The sequence below is a fragment of the Chlorocebus sabaeus genome, chromosome 7 (genome assembly GCF_047675955.1).
Source record: "Chlorocebus sabaeus isolate Y175 chromosome 7, mChlSab1.0.hap1, whole genome shotgun sequence".
NCBI classification, from domain to species: domain Eukaryota; kingdom Metazoa; phylum Chordata; class Mammalia; order Primates; family Cercopithecidae; genus Chlorocebus; species Chlorocebus sabaeus.
The window spans coordinates 90,397,922-90,410,821 of record NC_132910.1 but is presented as its reverse complement, the minus strand read 5'-3'; the positions used below and the strand labels follow the sequence as shown (position 1 = coordinate 90,410,821).

At 41.2% G+C, this 12,900-nt stretch overlaps 1 protein-coding gene and 1 non-coding gene across 5 annotated transcripts in view; both read right to left on the bottom strand.

The window, feature by feature from the left end:
- Window positions 1-12,900, bottom strand: part of NAA15 (N-alpha-acetyltransferase 15, NatA auxiliary subunit) — a 90,818-nt gene that overhangs the window by 61,106 nt on the left and 16,812 nt on the right. The window contains exon 1 of one of the 4 annotated variants that reach the window (XM_073017640.1): window positions 4,212-4,230. The exons of the other annotated variants lie outside the window; for them this stretch is intronic. The gene's annotated coding sequence lies outside the window, so the exon portion shown is untranslated. Of the gene's footprint in view, window positions 1-4,211; window positions 4,231-12,900 lie in introns of those variants that run through there. 4 annotated transcript variants of the gene reach the window in all.
- LOC119623928 (U6 spliceosomal RNA) lies at window positions 11,657-11,765 on the bottom strand. Its single transcript, XR_005240030.1, has one exon. It is a non-coding gene; the product is annotated as a U6 spliceosomal RNA (small nuclear RNA).

Here is a 12,900-nt window from a genome sequence, read left to right as displayed (position 1 = left end):
AAACAAACAAACAAAAATTAGCCAGGCATGGCGGTATGCACCTATAATCCCAGCTACTTGGGAGGCTGAGGCAGGATAATTGCTTGAACCTGGGAGGTGGAGGTTTCAGTGAGTCAAGATTGTACCACTACACCCCAGCCTGGGCAACAGAGTAAGACTCTGTCTGAAGGGGGAAAAAAAAAAAAAAGTTGAAGGCTGGGCGCGGTGGCTTACTTTGGGAGGCTAAGGCAGGTGGATCACAAGGTCAAGAGATCGAGACCATCCTGGCCAACCTGGTGAAACGCCATCTCTACTAAAAATACAAAAATTAGCTGGGCTTGGTGGTACGCGCCTGTAGTCCCAGCTACTTGGGAGGCTGAGGCAGGAGAATTGTTTGAACCCGGGGGGCAGAGGTTGCAGTGAGCTGAGATCACACCACTGTACTCCAGCCTGGCGACAGAGCGAGACTCCATCTCAAAAAACAGAAAAAGAAAAAAAACAAAGAAAAGGAAAAAAGAAAATACAGAATTTAACATGAAACCAACCGGGTGTGGTAGCTCACGCCTATAATCCCAGCACTTTGGGAGGCCATGGCAGGCAGATCACTTGAGGTGAGGAGTTCGAGAACAGTCTGGCCAACATGGTGAAACCTCTGTCTCTACTAAAAATACAAAAGTTAGCCAGGCGTGGTGGCAGACACCTGTAATCTCAGCTACTTGGGAGGCTGAGGCAGGAGAACTGCTTGAACCTGGGAGGTGGAGATTGCAGTGAGCCAAGATTGTGCCACTGTACTCAGCATGGGCAACACAGCGAGACTATCTGAAAAAACTAATAAAATAAAATTTTAAATTTAATTTTTTAAAAATGAAACCTTTCCCAGATAAGAGTAAAGCAGATTTTATGACACTTCGGAAGAAAAAAAATCAGTAGAAGACAGACATAGCAACAGAAACCACCTCAATTAGAGAGAGAGAAAAGATAATGTAGAAAAAAATAATTAGTGGAACTACAGTGACCTTTCTTCACAATAAAAAAAAATCTAAAAACACTGCAGATCTAAATGTGTAGGTTAAAATGAAAAAGCTTCTAGAACACCTGTAATCCTAGAACTTTGGGAAGCTGAGACGGGTGGATCACCTGAGGTCAGGAGTTCAAGACCAGCCTGGCCAACATGGCGAAACTGTGTCTCTACTAAAAATACAAAATTAGTGGGGTGTGGTGGTGCACGCCTGTAATTCTAGCTACTAGGGAGACTGAGGCAGGAGAATTTCTTAAACCCGGGAGGCAGAGGTTACAGTGAGCTGAGATTGTGCCACTGTACTCTAGTCTGGGCAATAATGCGAGATTCTGTTTCAAAAAAAAAAAAAAGCTTCTAGAAGAAAACACAGAAATATATCTTCCATTAGTTGAAGTAGGTAAGATCCCTTAAACGGAAAGTTCTAAACGTCCAACATAAAGAGTCCGAAAAAAGAGAAGTCAGGAAAAATGTATTTACAATGAATATATATGTCCAACAAACATCTTATATCCAGAAAATATCTTTAAAATTCATAAATATCAGTAACAGTAAGGCAGAAAACCCAACTAGCAAGAGTCTTAAACAAACACACCCAAGAAAGGATGTCTTTAATGGGCAATAAACACATTAAAAGGTTTTAATTACATTTAAAAAATGCTATGTCATTAAATTAGACAATATCAACGGTTGGAGAAATTGCAAAGCAACTGTGAACTCATATATCGCTGATAGGGTTAAAAAAATTGGTATGACCACTTTGCAAAACAGTATGGCAGACGGACTTTTATAGCATAAACCGTATTAACTCAATAAGCCCAAATTTTAAAAAATACTGTTTAGCAGTTATCTAACAAAACTAGTAAACAGCCAGGTGTTTATTCTCCCATGCCTATAATCCTAGCACTTTGGGAGGCCAAGGTAGGAGATCACTTGAGCAGAGGAGTTTGAGACCAGCTCAGGCAACAGAGTGAGATCTCATCTCTACAAAAAATAAAACAGCCAGGCATGGTAATAAGCACCTGTATGTAGTCCCAGCTACTCAGGAGGGTGGGGCAGGAGGACTGCTTGAGCCAGGGAGGTAAAGCTGCAGTGAGCCGTGTTCACACCACTGTACTCCAGCCTGAGCAACAGAGCAAGACTCTGTCTCAAACAAAACAAAACAAAACAAAACAAAACAAAACAAAACAAAAACAAATACACATATTATCTGATCCAATCCTTCTAACCTAGGTGTACACCCAACAGAAACAGAAACAAATACTTGCCATAAGATATGAAAAAGAATGAGAATAAGATTTACTGGTCAGGCCGGGTGCAGTGGCTCACGTCTGTAATTCCAGCACTTTGGGAGGCAGATCATCTGAGGTCAAGAGTTCAAGACCAACCTGGCCAACATGGCGAAACCCTGTCTCTACTGAAAATATTTTAAATTAGCTAGGCGTGGTGACGCACACCTGTACTACCAGCTATTTGGGAGGCTGAGGCATGAGAATCACTTGAACCCAGGAGGCGGAGGTTATGGTGAGCTGAAACTGCACCACTGTACTCCAGCCTGGGTGACAGAGCGAGACTCTGTCTCAAACAAACAAACAAACAAATATTTACTGGCCTGGCACGGTGACTCATATCTGTCATCCCAACACTTTGGAAGGCCAAGGCAGGAGGATTGCTTGAGCCCAGGAGTTCAAGACCAGCCTGCATAACATAGTGAGACCCTGTCTCTACAAAAAAATGAAAAAATTAGCTAGGCATGGTGGTATGTGCCTTTAGGTCCAACTACTCAGGAGGCTGAGGCAGGAGGAGGATTCCTTGAGCCTAGGAGGTTGAGGCTGCAGTAAACTATGGTCACACCACTGCACCCCAGCCTGGGCAAGACAGAGAGAGACACTGTCTCAAAGAAAGGAAAAAAGATTAGTAACTGATAAAAAAAAATTAAAACGACAAAAAGGACACCCAAAATTAATGACATACCTAAATTAAAAGTACTAACTTATAGTCTCTTTTAACTAAAAGAGACTAAGTAAAAATCTCTTTTAATTGACTTTGTATTAATTGCCTTTACGCCAAAGGCTTAAATTACCAAAACTAATACAGTAAATATGATATAAAAGGAAATCTAGGTCTCATCCATTAAAAGTATACAATTGATAAAGTATCATCACTGTGTCATGATCCTAGCATTACATTCCAAGGTAATGTTTATATAAGAGAAACATTATGAACTGAAAAATTTACTTTGAGGAGTTAACGAAGTAGTGAAAAGGGCCGCCTTTGGAATCAAATAGCTCTGGTTTTAAACAGTGACTCTAGACTTTAATTCTATAATCTTATTTGGTACTTTGCTGAGTATCAAAAAGAATCCTTAGATCATACAGAGCAATCATGAGAAAAAGACATGTAAAACACTTAGCAATAACAACAGCTAATACTTAATGAGCATTTACTGAGTCCCAGGCACTGTGCTAAGTGTTTCACAGGGAAAATTTATTTAATCTTAACAATGATATGAAGCGGGTAGTCTTACTATCTTCATTTTACATTAGATAACTGAGGTCCAGGAGGTTATATAATTTGGCCAAGGTCACACTGCTATTAAGTGATGGAAAAAGAATTTGAAACCAGACGATACAAATACACAACCATAACACCTAACCATTATAACTACTTCCCTAATCTAGTGCCTAGAACATTTTACAAAAAAAGTAAAACTGCTAACACAAGTAACAGCCACAGTAGAAAGCTTTAAAAAAAAGAAAAAAGAAAATCAACCCATAATCTCATTGCAACTGCTATTAAACATTCTGATTTTAACAAGAAAGTTTTCACCCAAAACTTATGGAATAGTTTACTATTCTACAATACAAATGTGAACCTATACAAATATAATTCAAACTGGCATATAAAAACAGACAATGGCTGGGCATGGTGGCTCACACCTGTAATCCCAATACTTTGGGAGGCTGAGGTGAGAGGATCGCTTCAGGCTGGAGTTTGAGACCCACTGTCTCTACAAAAAAATTAAAAAATTAAGTGGGCATGGTGGCATGCCTGTAGTCCCCGCTACTCATGAAGCTGAGGTGGGAGGACGGTTTGAGCCCAGGAGTCTAAGGCTGCAGTGAGCCGTGATGGCAACACTGCACTCCAATCTGAGCCACAGAACAATACACTGTCTCTTAAAAAATAAATAAAATTGATATTCTTACTTGACACGCACAATGTAACTTTATTTTGCATAGCCGATTTTTAAAATATTCAGGATTCCAGTTGGTATTTTTGGTGGTGTGACTGGAAATATCTTTATTTGTTTATGGTATGTTTTTCAGAGACTTCTCGATAACATTTAATCAGCATGATAATCCTATAAGCACAAAAGGTTTAAACCTTATTGTAGAGGCTAAAATTTAGAAAACAAGTAACTCACCCCACATTACATACCTAGCTAGTGACAAAATTTAAGACTATAATTTAGGCTCTCTGACTCCTGGTTAAAAGCTCTTTCCATCACATACAGAAATTACATTAAATGTTAACATAAAGGTAATTAATGCCTAAATTTTTATCTTTTAAAAGATCTTCTAATCACCAAATTCAACTGTTACATTGTTTACTCAGTCTTATAATCAAATGGACAATAAAAATGTCAAAAATAAAGTGAGAAGTGAACACACAAAATTAAACTAGATAATCCCCTCCAAATAACGGATATGAAAATGAAAAACTAAAGATCCTCTCTTTGAATGAGATATATTTATATTATAGCACTTAGCTTTTTACTTTATCATACTTAGAATAGTAACTAAATTTTAGACCCTAACGATTATGTTCTCAATTAATGAAATTCAGCTATGTCCTTATTGAAATTATATTCAATGCCATTATTTCAATTATCTCCTGTCAACGTGAGCTATATTTCAATTATCTCCTGTCAACGTGAGCTGTAAAAATAATTCAGAATGGCATGCCCCTCCAAATAACTAATAATTCATTTCTCCTCAACAATAACCAACATGCATTTAAGTAAATAGATCTCAATTTTTTTCACCAAATGCACTAATTCTATAATAGGTCACTTAATACAAATGAGAATAGAAAGGAAGAAGTAACAAAAAATATCCAATTTGGATGTTGGCCAGGCTGGTCTTGAACTCCCAACCTCTGGTGATATTGAACTCCCCTACCTCGGCCTCCCAAAGTGCTGGGATGACAGGCGTGAGCCACTGCGCCCAGCCCTAAACTAACTTTTTAGGTTAGGGAACTTACTTTACTTTTATTTAGGGAAAGTGAAATGCAAAATACTACATACGGTATACTTTCAACATATGTTTTACATTCAATTCACTTAAAACAGGTTTTATAAAATGACAGTAGACAGACATTTTCAGCTCTCCACAGAAGAATCATTGTATTGAACAGAATACAGGTCTACATTCCCTCATCTGAAACTCTTGTGTTTGGGGAGTTCTTGAAACTTCAAAACTGTGAATAAGGATTTCCCTTGCTATGGAAGGAATGCCAGATTATCTATTTGTCCTCCTACCTATAACACCTGCATATTTTAGTTCAAAATCTAACGTAATAGTTTCAAAAATACTAGAATAATAATACAGGATATTGTTTTTCACCAGGAATTAACATTTAAAATATTAACACTGTGCTATAGAAACAATGAAGCAAAGAAGCAAACCAGGATATAATTAAAACAGACTGGGCTGGGCTGATGCCTGTAATTGTAGCACTTTGGGAGGTGGAGGTGGGCAGATTGCTTGAGCAGGAGTTCCAGACAAACCTGGGAAACATAGTGAAACCCTGTCTCTACAAAAAATACAAAACTTAGCTGGGCCTGGTGGCACACCCCTGTAGTCTCAGCTACTGGGGAGGCTGAGGTGGGAGGATTGCTCGAATCTGGGAGGACAAGGTTGCTGTACCATAGCCTGGGCAACACAGTAAGACCTTTCTCAAAAAAATAAAAGCGACTGAATGGTTCTAACAGATAATAAAGTCGCATATGCTAAATTCTGGCACCATACCCTCTGAGACTTCTGCTCCCAAATGTATAAGAATAACTGACACTAGATGAAGTTCCTGGCAACTATAAAACTGGAAAGTAACATAAAATAGCTGGTTTTCAGCTGTTGGACAAAAGCCAATACAGGACTATGGTTTCAGAAGATAAGCAGGGTAAATTCCAAGAAAATCCCTATTTCTGTCTAGAAGCATCTTCCAGACTGCAGAATAGGTGTAAGAGGTGTGGGTGTGTGGGTGGGAGACCTAAACAGAGCTTAGCAGTCTCACTGACCTGAGTAGATACGAGAATTAGAAACTGCTGGGACGCCTGGAATTTATGGGGTAGGGTGCTAGAGAGAACTATATACAGAAGAGGCTTCAGAAATCTACCACAGGAGTTGGACACGGTGGCTCATGCCTGTAATCCCAGCACTTAGGGAGGCTAAGGCGGGCAAATCACTTGAGGTCAGGAGTTCAAAACCAGTCTGGCCAACATGGCAAAACCCCGCCTCTACTAAAAATACAAAACTTAGCCAGGTGTAGTGGCACGTGCCTGTAACCCTAGAACTTTGGGAGGCCAAGGCCAAGGTGGATCACCTGAGTTTGCGAGTTCGAGACCAGCCTGGCCAACATGGTGAAACCACATCTCTACTAAAAATACAACAATCAGCCAGGCGTGGTGGCGGGCGCCTATAATTCCAGCTCATCAGGAGGCTAAGGCAGGAGAATCGCTTGAACCCAGGAGGTGGAGGTGACAGTGAGCCAAGATCACACCACTGCACTCTAGCCTGGGTAACAAGAGCAAAATTTCATCTAAAAAGAAAAAAAGAAAAACAAATCTGCCACAGGAATCTTCCGTCAAATACTAAGCTGAGGCTGGGAGCCATGGCTCATGCTGGCAATCCCAGTGCTTTGGGAGGACAAAGTGGGCGGGTCACTTGAGGTCAGGAGTTCAAGACCAACCAGGCCAACACAGTGAAACCCATCTCTACTAAAAATGTGAAAATTAGCCAGGCATGGTGGTGCATGCCTGTAATCCCAGCTACTCAGAAGGCTAAGGCACAAGAATCCCTTGAACCCAGGAGATGGAGATTGCAGTGAGCCAAAATTGCCCCACCGCACTCCAGGCTGGGCAACAGAGCAAGACCCCATCTCAAAAATAAAATAAAATACACACACACTGTAAGCTGAACAGGTACACAGCAAAGGTCTATGAAAGCTGGGCAAAGAACAATTACCAAGTAGCATGAGTGTAACAACTATTGGTGCTCATGCATGGCGGGCAGACATTTGAATTCTAAGTATCAAGTTAAGAGACTACGTTAAAGACTGCAGAATTCAGCAGAGATCCAGAAAGCTCACACCTTAGGATAAGATTAATCCAGACCCGTGTATTAGTCCATTTTCGTGCTGCTAATAAAGACATACACGAGACCGGGCAATTTACAAAACAAAGAGGTTTACTGGACTTACAGTTCCATGAGGCTGGAGAAGCCTCGCAATCATGGCAGAAGATGAAAGCCATGTCTTACATGGCAGCAGACCAGAGAAGAGAGCGTGGGCAGGAAAACTCCCCTTTTTAAAATCATCAGGTCTCATGAGACTCATTCACTATCATGAGAACAGCACAGGAAAGACCTGCCCCCATGGTTCGATTACCTCCTACCAGGTCCCTCCCACAACACGTGGGAATTCAAGATAAGATCTGGGTGGGGACACAGACAAACCATATCAACCCATCTTTATTAAAACTTAAAAACAAGTCTCAAAAAGAAGAAGCTGATAAACAAGCAAATTAACTGTCTGCCAAAACAAAACTCTATTAAGAAAGGCAAGAGGCTCCAGACACTAAATATCCTAGGATCCATACTACGCAAAATTATGGGAGGAAAATTACTATAAATTCCAAGCAGGAAACTAACCCATGACCTACAGGAGAAAGAAATTTTTTAAAAAGTCAGAAATATTAATAACAATGACGGAAATAGCTGAGACTTTAAAACAAATTACTATTATCTAACACTAAAGGATTTAAAGTAAAACAAAAATGCAACAAAAAACAAATAATGGGGCAGGGCGCAGTGGCTCCCACCTGTAATCCCAGCACTTTGGGAGGCTGAGGCAGGTGGATCACCAGCTCGGGAGATTGAGACCAACCTGGTTAACATGGTGAAACCCCATCTCCACTAAAAATACAAAAAACAAAAATTAGCTGGGTGTGGTGGGGGGCGCCTGTAGTCCTAGCTACTTAGGAGGGTGAGGCAGGAGAATGGCATGAACTCGGGAGGCAGAGCTTGCAGTGAGCAGAGACTGTGCCACTGAACTCCAGCCTGGGCAACAAAGTGAGACTCCGTCTCATAAAAAAAAAAAACAAATAAGGGCCAGGAACTATGGCTCAAGTTTGTAATCCCAGTGCTTCTGGAGGCTGAGGCAGGAGGATCACTTGAGGCCAGGAGTTTGAGACTAGTGTGGGAAACACAGTGAGACCCATCTCTACAAAAAAATAAGTAAAAGGCTATGAATTTTTTTTTAAGAAGAAACAAAATCTCAATGAAGAAATGGAAACTATTTTTAAAATGGAAATTTTTAATAGACGTCACCTTAAGAAATTAGAAAAAACAAGAGCAAATTAAACCCAACATAAGCGGAAGCAAATAATAAAGATAAAAACAGAATCGATTAAACAGAAAAAATTTAGAAATATTTGGCTTTGGCAAAAAAAATAATAATAATAAGAAAAACAGAAGAAATTTGTGAAATCAAAAGTTGGTTCTTTGAGAAGATTAAAACAATGAATAAATCTCTAGACAGACACAGTCACAGAATAGCTTATTAAAGGCCCAGCTTTCTAGCCAGAGAATAAAAAGAGGTGGCTGGGCGAGGTGTCTCCCACCAGTAACCTCAACACTTTGGGAGGCCCAGGCAGGAGGACTGCTTGAAGCTAGGAGTTCAAGATCAGCCTGGGCAACACGATGAGACCCAGTCTCAAAAAACACCAGCGAGGCCAGGCGCGGTGGCTCACACGTATAATCCCAACGCTTTGGGTGGCCAAGGCAGGTAGATCACCTGAGGAGTTCAAGACCAGCCTGCCCAACATGGTAAAATCCCGTCTCTATTAAAAATACAAAAATTAGCCAGGTGCGGTGGTGTGCGCCTGTAGTCTCAGCTACTCAGGAGACAGAGGCAGGAGAATCATTTGAACCCAGGAGGCAGGGGTTGCAGTGAGCCGAGATTGCACCACTGCACTCCAGCCGCCTGGGCGACAGAGTGAGACTCTGTCTCAACAAAAACAAGTAAATAACCTGGGGAAACATTCAGAAAGATCAGAGAAAGAACTGGGAAAAGCAACACCACAAAGTTGTTTATGAATCCCTAGGTTTGCCCGCTAACCTATACATGCAAGAATACGACCCTACTCACAATATTAAAGACTTTGAAAACTGAACTAACATATACTCTGTCCAGGCACCAGACTGGCTATGAGGCGGCACATACATGGAATAGACTCAAATAGGGATGCAAATATGTTGGTTTTGTTTTTTGTTTTTTGTTTTTGAGATGGAGTCTCACTCTGTTGCCCAGGCTGGACTGCAGTGACGTGATCTCGGCTCACTGCAAGCTCCACCTCCCAGGTTCATGCCATTCTCCCTCAGCCTCCCAAGTAGCTGGGACTACAGGCGCCCGCCACCACGCCCAGCTAATTTTTTTGTATTTTTTTAGTAGAGACGGGGTTTCACCATGTTAGCCAGGATGGTCTCGATCTCCTGACCTCGTGATCCGCCCGCCTCAGCCTCCCAAAGTGCTGAGATTACAGGTGTGAACCACCGCGCCCGGCCAGGACTGCAAAGATGTTGAAAAATAAACTGATATTAGAACAACATCCCAAAGAGGAGTTGGTACTTGAAGCTTGAACCTAACCAAATCGCTAAAACAAAGTTATCAACATTTTCCACGGGATTGAAGTAAGATCCAGGGTCTAATAAAATAGTACGCAAAGAGGAAAGTCTCAACTTGCCTGGGAAAAGAAAAAGATACCAAGGCAAAGATGAAAGAGATATCTAAGACTTTCTATTCAGTGCCATAAAAATGCTCAAGGAAGCAACAGTGAACACTTTGAAGCAATTTTTTTAAGGAGAAAATACCTCACTGTATGGACTCAAAAACAGAAAGAAGGTAACAGGAAAGAATCAGTGTGCAATAAAATTTATCCAATCTGAAAAACACAGAGAAAGATGTTTAAAGAAACAAACAGAGCTTTAGGAACCTGTTGTAACAGGAATTCCAGAAAGAGACATTCTCAGTGGTTAGGCACAGTGCATCAGCACCACGGCTGAGCTGAAACACCATATCATGAGATCATGGCGACTGAAACCCACAATATTAAGAAATAGAACTTGGCTGGGTGTGGTGGCTCACGCCTGCAATCTCAGCACTTTGGGAGGCCACGATGGGCAGACTGCTTGAGCCCAGGAGTTCAAGACCAGCCTGGCAACATGGCAAAACCCCATCTCTACTAAAAATACAGAATTCTCCAGGTATGGTGGTGCACACCTGTAATCCCAGCCACCCACGAGACTGAGGTGGGAGGTTTGCTTGAGCCTGGGACAATGAAGCTACAGTGAGCCATGACCATGTCACTACAGTGCAGTGTGGGCAACAGTGAGCGCCTGTCTCTAAATAAATAAATAAAGCAAAAATAAAAGAAATACAACTTTTGGCCGGGCATGGTGGCTCACGCCTGTAATCCCAGCACTTTGGGAGGCCAAGGTGGGTGGATCACAAGGTCAGGAGTTCGAGACCAGCCTGGCCAATGTGCTGAAACCCCATCTCTACTAGAAATACAAAATTTTGCCAGGCTAGAGTGCAGTGGTGTGATCTCAGCTCACTGCAACCCCCACCTCTCCGGTTTAAATGATTCTCCTGCCTCAGCCTCCTGAATAGCTGGGATTACAGGCATGCACCACCATGCCCAGTTAATTTTTGTATTTTCAGTAGAGATGGGGTTTCACCATGTTGGCCAGCCTGGTCTCAAACTCCTGACCTCAGCTGATCCACCTGCCTCGGCCTCCCAAAGTGCTGGGATGACAGGCATGAGCCACAGCACCCAGCCTACAAAAATGTTTTTAGATATACTGATCCAAACTATCGCCCTGTAACTAGATAAGGGATTATAACTCCGTAAGAATTCTGTTTTCTTTTATTCAAGCTAAACAGCTTTGTTCTTTTAGCTGTTCCATATATGAAAGTTTTAGGTTTTTGTTGTTGTTATTGTTTTTTGTTTGTTTTTTGAGATGGAGTCTCGGTCTGTTGCCTAGGCTGGAGTACAGTGGTGCGATCTCGGCTCACTGCAACCTCCACCTCCCGCGTTTAAGCGATTCTGCTGCCTCGGCCTCCCAGGTAGCTGGGATTGCAGGCACATGCCACCACACCAGGCTAATTTTTGCATTTTTCATAGAGACAGAGTTTTGCTGTGTTGGCCAGGCTGGTCTTGAACTCCTGACCTCAAGTGATCAGCACATCTCAGCCTCCAGAAGTGCTGGGATTACAGGCATGAGCCACCGTGCCCAGCCTCCTTTGACATTTTAGACCACCCTATGAAGTTGATATAATATTGTTGCCATGTTTCTATATTTTACTTAATTTTTGTATATTTTTAAAAATATGGAATGTTTCATGAATTTGCATGTCATCCTTGTGCAAGGGCCATGTTAATAATCTTCTCTGTACTGTTCCAGTTTTAGTATATGTGCTGCCAAAGAAGCACTCTATATTTTAAAAAATAGTATAATAGTGTTCCAAAAAAAAACAAACTGGGAAACTGAAATGGAATTGCTAAATTTTTATTTTTCCAAATAAGCCATTAAAAAATTTTTGGCGTATTTCACACAAAAAAAGCATCTCAATATTATAAAGGTAATAAATACGTAGTCTCAGAATTAAAAAGACAAGAAAGATCTGTAGGAACTTTACACCAATATTTTTGTGGAGTACAAGCATTAGGGTGTCACTGGTCTGTATCTTTGGAAGTTTTGAACCCAGAAGTGAAAATTACATATATGGTCTTACTAGCAAGCAAAATTCAGTGTAACAATCACCATCCGCTTTCTGAATACTATACTCTTGTTAATGTATCATTAAATGTGCCAGATTTTATATTTCAATTGTTTTGTAACATGAAATTATGTCACTTGAAGAAAGAACATTAAAGGGGCATTTCAGACTCCTGCTTGATAAAAGTAGAAATCTGCAAAACAAAGATTATACACATGATTGACAGACAGCTATAAAATATAACCTCATAGTTATTTCCACGACAAATACTTCCGAGAGAGTTTGAAGAGAGAACAATGCGGTGGGACACAGAAACAGAAGTATAACCAATTATCCAATTATATAAAACCTAACCTGCAAATTATTTTAAAGCAAACACAAATATTTTCAAGTATAGCACATAAAAAACACGGATTAAGTCCCCTATAGGTTAATGGCTATCCTCTAATTTGGGTTTGCTTTTTTTTTTTTTTTCCCCCAAGACAGTGTCTTGCTCTGTCACCCAGGCTGGAGTGCAGTGGCATGATCTCGGCTCACTCCAACCTCCGCCTCCTGGGTTCAAGCGATTCTCCTGCCTCAGCCTTCTGAGTAGCTGGGATTGCAGGCACGTGCCACCACACCCGGCTAATTTTTGTATTCTTAGTAGAGACGGGTTTCACTATATTGGCCAGGCTGGTCTCGAACTCTTGACCTCGTGATCCGCCTGCCTCGGCCTCCCAACGTGCTGGGATTACAGGCGTGAGCCACTGTGCCCGGTCCACCATCCTCCAATTTCCACACGCTCCACAAATCCTCATAAAAACCATATAGGCCAAGAATAAGAGCAAATAAAATCATCCATAGCTGAC